This window comes from Myotis brandtii, unplaced genomic scaffold, assembly GCF_000412655.1.
Source record: "Myotis brandtii unplaced genomic scaffold, ASM41265v1 scaffold547, whole genome shotgun sequence".
Taxonomy (NCBI): domain Eukaryota; kingdom Metazoa; phylum Chordata; class Mammalia; order Chiroptera; family Vespertilionidae; genus Myotis; species Myotis brandtii.
This window is the reverse complement of record NW_005370024.1, coordinates 1,702,068-1,707,525: the sequence shown is the minus strand read 5'-3', so window position 1 is coordinate 1,707,525 and position 5,458 is coordinate 1,702,068. Positions and strand designations below refer to the sequence as shown.

General features: G+C 44.2%; 1 protein-coding gene across 1 annotated transcript in view; it reads left to right on the top strand.

The window, feature by feature from the left end:
* Positions 1 to 541: 541 nt before the first annotated feature.
* The window catches only part of CC2D2A (coiled-coil and C2 domain containing 2A), an 88,070-nt gene continuing 83,153 nt past the window's right edge, over positions 542 to 5,458 (top strand). Inside the window, exon 1 of the mRNA XM_014549334.1 lies at positions 542 to 800. The gene's annotated coding sequence lies outside the window, so the exon portion shown is untranslated. The remainder of the gene's footprint in view (positions 801 to 5,458) is intronic.

Sequence of the window (5,458 nt, the reverse complement as noted above, 5' to 3'; positions counted from 1 at the left end):
CATACCATGTAGACACAGACACACAGAGACACACAGACATAGAGACACACATGCACACGTGCACACACACACACACACACACGCACACACGCACATGTATACTTGGCATGTGGCTTTCTTTGGTCTGTCCACTCCATATTCTTGCATCTGCTTTGCCTCTGCTCTCATTCTCTCTGCTTTTTTGAGCCATAACAGTTATATCCTCGTTCAGTGATTTCAGTGGGATTCGGAGAATACAGGGAGATTAATTTTGTACATTCACTCCCCCACATTTAACTGAAACCTCCCCGAGCAACATTCCCTGGGGCCCGGAGCACCTCTAGGGACCTTTGGTACAAAGAAGACACCCTCACCTTGAAATGATGGCCTCTCAAGATCGTAACCAGCTGCTCTGAGCATGGCCTGTCTTTGACCAGAAACACCTGTGACCCCAGGACATGAGGCCCTGCAGCCTGACCTAATTTCTGCCAGCTCCTCCCCCAGCTGATTTCTCTTTGTCCTCGTCCCACGGGTTGTGCCTGCTGCTCAGCGTGCTTGTGTTCCACTACGAGAGGATTAACCTGTCGCTTTAAAAGAAAAAAAAAGAAAGCCACCGAGTGACCTTCCTTAGGAACGGGTTGCTAAGTGGGTGTTTTTGCCGGAGACTGGCTGCAGCTTCCCAGGGAGCCGCCCGGGACCGCCCCTACGCTCAGCCTCTTCCTTCAGACCCTTAGAAGATCCACAGTAAGAAGGGCCTCCTCCACTTCCCTCCATCCCAGAGAGCAAGCGGAACCTGGCAAGTGCTTGTAAAGTTTCTTCAGGTAAATCTGTTCTCTGGGAGCAGGGCAGCAGCAGAGGGTCCTGCTCCCAGTCCCCCCCACCCCTCCACCCCCGTGGAGTTCAGACTCCCCGCTGGGCCTGAGCAGATTTAAGGAAGAGCCAAGTTAGGGGTTGTTCACATTCTACTTTCTGGAATGGAGGGCAGTGCTCTGCTGCTTTGATTAGAGCTGCTGCCCGGAGTCTGTTTGCAGAAACACTAGGTCAGCTCATCACAGCCCCGGTTACCCTCCTCCCTGGGACATCCAGGTCAGCCTGTTGCTTTCCAGTCCCCGGAAACATTTGCTGCACGTTGCATTTCTGGGCCTTTTTGCTCAAATTGGTTCAAAGGGCTAAGTAGTAATTACTTCAAGCTTCCCTTTTCTTGGCATTAGACAGAGAAGGGCCCACAGCAGACAGAGGGCTGAGGATTGCTGCTCCTCCCTCACCCTCCCCCCGCCAAAAAAAAAACACAAAGAAAATCTTCGAGCTGTGATGTAGACGGATTGTTTCCATCCACTGCAAAGCGGTGCTGTGAAAAGCTAATAAAGCCTAATGGGAAATACATGCAGGATATTACATTTTCGGATAACTTCTGCACAGAAACTGCACCAGAAGGAAGTGTCTCTGTATGTCTCCTGGAGCTCATTTGCAGAATCATCCATTCAAACATTTATTGAGCGTGCCCTATGCACCAGGCAAGGTGCTGAAGCTTAAAGCGCACAAACAGTGATTCAGATCAGGTCAGAAGCACAGTTTAATAGTGCAATGAGCTAGGTGCCATGAGAGATTTGTAAAAGGGACTTACATGCTTAAAGCCTGCCAGGGCCCCTCCAGGAGGGCCTGGGGGCACTCAGTTCATCAAGCCAGTGCACTGGGTATATATCACATAGAACAACTCAAATATGTATATGCACTCTTTGAAGGTAATATATGTTATAGCGAGCTGATTAAATGATTCTCTGAAGCTATTTGTCACTAACCTTATACCCCGGGAAGCTACGGCTGGAATCACTCATAGAATTAGGTAATGAATTCAAAAAGGGTGCATGTGGCACCTACCTGCCCAGGGCTCCAGGCCACAGCTCTGACAGGATGGGACAGAAAAGGACAGCGCTGTCCTCCGAGAGAAAATGCTCAGGTGTGTGAGGGCGGGGAAGGCTTCAGTCTGTCGCCCATGGGAACAGAAAGGAAGCTGCCTGTGTCGGCGAGGCATCTTACTGCACATGCTTTACTATTTAGTCCTTATGAAATAATCTCCCATCGAGGTAGGAGTTATGACCACATGTTCACAGACATAGAAATGCATCTCGGAGAGGCGAAGGCATTGCTCTGAGGACACACAGCTGATGAGTGGGGCTGGACTGTGAGCCCAGGCCCATGTGATTGTTTATAGAGCCCTCACTCTTCCCGTGAGCCCACGTGTTCCTGTTCTGGAGCAGGATGCATGTATCAGATCATATTTTAAGCTGCAGAGGTGGAGCTGCAGACAGTTCTGCCCTTTCCTTACACCTTCATCCCTTTCTCCTGCAGCTGAATGTCATGGGTCCTTTTATGACTGACCCCCTGAGGACCCTCAGAGACGGTCCATTTGTCTAGATCAGTGGTTCTCAACCTTCCTAATGCCGTGACCCTTTAAAACAGTTCTTCATGTTGAGGTGACCCCCAACCATAAAATTATTTTCGTTGCTACTTCATAACTGTAATTTTGCTACTGTTATGAATTGTAATGTAAATATCGGATATGCAGGATGCATTTTCATTGTTACAAATTGAACACAATTAAAGCATAGTGATTAATCACAAAAACAATATGTAATTATATATGTGTTTTCCGATGGTCTTGGGCGACCCCTGTGAAAGGGTCGTTCGACCCCCAAAGGGGTCGCAACCCACAGGTTGGCGACCCACAGGTTGAGAACCGCTGGTCTAGATGAAGTATCAATACTTTCCTTCAAAAATGTGTTCAGTTTTCTGCACTGAGTTAAATAAATCTTTAACCTAACATAGCCAAAGCCCTTTCTCACTGGGGCAGTGCTCCCCAGTTTTCAGTTGTAAATACTTCCAGAATCATGGACTGGCAGAACAGTTACTGATATTATTGAAAAAGTAAGAATTGCCCGACCAGTGTGGCTTAGGGTTGAGCATCGACCTAAGTTTGATTCCCAGTCAGGGCACGTGCCTGGATTTGGGGCTCCGATCCCCAGTAGGGGGGCATGTAGGAGGCAGCCAATCAATGACTCTCTCTCTCTCTCTCTCATTGATGTTTCTATCTCTCAATCCCTCTCCCTTCCTCTCATTCTAAAATCAATAAAAACATATTTAAAAATAAGTAAAAATAAAAAAGAATAAATGGTGAGGCAGACAGAGACCTAGAGTAGCTGGGGGCGGGGGGGGAATGGATGGGGGCAGCTCTGGAGTAGCCTTGAGGTCAAATGCTGAATGTGACACTTAATACCTATAATCTTGGGCAAATCAAGTAACCTGTCAGAGGTTGAGCTCAGAGGAAACCTCGGTTTTCTGACATGTAAACTGAGCCAGGTACTACTAAGCCGGGAGTGTGGTAGTGAGGCCTAGCGATAACACGTATCCAGAGAGAGCACCAAATAAGTCTGCGGTAAATCATGGCTCTTGTTTTGCTATTGCCAATAGAAATGTATTAATAAACACTCAGTACGTATGCTGACAAGCTGTATATTAAAGCTGGGCAGTATTGATTTATCGTTTCTTAGCAGGAAAAGAAAAAATAAATTTTGTTGTCATCTGATTTCCTTCGAAACTCATTCAAAGGTAATGATCAGGAAAGAATGAGAAGAAAAGATCAACCCCGTTACATTTTTCATTTTCTATTTCTTTTTCACAGATAACATTTTTTAATTTATTGAGAACCTTTTCTTCGTTACCATCAAGTAACCTGTCAGAGGTTGAGCTCAGAGGAAACCTTGGTTTCCTGACATGTAAGCTGAGCCAGGTACTACTAAGCCGGGAGTGTTGTAGTGAGGCCTAGCGATAACATGTATCCAGAGAGAGCACCAAATAAGTCTGCAGTAAATCATGGCTCTTGTTTTGCTATTGCCAATAGAAATTATTAATAAACACTCAGTACGTATGCTGACAAGCTGTATATTAAAGCTGGGCAGTATTGATTTATCGTTTCTTAGCAGGAAAAGAAAAAATAAATTTTGTTGTCATCTGATTTCCTTCGAAACTCATTCAAAGGTAATGATCAGGAAAGAATGAGAAGAAAAGATCAACCCCGTTACATTTTTCATTTTCTATTTCTTTTTCACAGATAACATTTTTTAATTTATTGAGAACCTTTTCTTCGTTACCAAAATATTTCACAGTCCTTTCTTTTTTTCTTTTTTTCTGGTTCATAATGGCCAGCGTGTTTATTAGAGCGCGTTTGTGTCCTTCAGAATTTTATTTTTATCATCTGCCCCCTTGTGCTCTCTTGATGACCTCCCCACCCTTTTATTTTCTTAACTGCTGTCATCATTCCCCTTCCTCCATTTGTTGCAGCCTATGAGGAGGTCTGGGTGGGAGACAATCGAATTTCAGGCGCTTTATTTCCCTTTAGCATGCTCATTCCCCATTAGGGTCAGTGAAACCTTGAACATCCAGATGAGCTGCTTAAATGACCGAGTCTCAGTTAGTATGTCAGGGAGGGATTACAATTTGTTAGCCTTGATATTTCTCCCCATGTGCTCATCTAATCTTCACAGCAGCCCAAAGAGGACAGTGTGTTGATGGGCTCCAGAATGTGGCCATGGACACGCAGCCAATGGTGATTTAGTCATTCATTTGAAAAATATTTATGAAGAGTCTACTGTGTCCCATAGTCCTAGGCTCTTGGGGTAAACAAAGAACAAATGTTCCTGTAAAAATCAAGTTCTGTACTCAGACAAAAGGTAAAGAAGGAAAATTCAGCCAGCTGATTTTGTTTTTAGCTTACTGCTGTCCTGGTCAGAAGAAATTATTGGTCTGTTGTTTAAATTACTAAAGACAGCAAGATATTTGTAAATTATCTTACAATAAACAACTTACAATAAAGTTTGATTTCACTGTCTTTACTTAGTATATAAGAATAATATAGTTTTCAAAATGACATGTTAAAATATTTAAAACTTAATGTTAATATGTTATTAAATTTTTTTGAAAATTGAAAAGGCTTTCTGAAACAATCTTAAAACATCTAGCCTCTTTGGGGTCAGGGTGGAAGGAAGAGGCCACAGACCACACCTCAGCCGGGCTTCCATCCTTTTGCACTGTCAAAGAGTAGCCAACACAATGAAGTAAAAATGTGATTGCAGTCATCCGCTGTTTCTCATATATGGGATATAGAATTCCAGGCATACACTTAGCCTAATAAATTTTTAAATATATTTTGTAAGCACTGAGAAACATTCCCATATGGTATTAATTCCATAGTCACAGTTAGATAACCATTAAGATTGGATGCCACCCTAGCTGGTTTGGCTCAGATGATAGAGCGTCGACCTGTGGACTGAAGGGTCCTGGGTTTGATTCCAGTCAAGGGCACATGCCCAGGTTTCAGGCTTGATCTCCAGTAGGGGGCGTGCAGGAGGCAGCCGATCAATGATTCTCTCTCATCATTGATGTTTCTATCTCTCCCTCTCCCTTCCTCTCTGAAATCAATAAT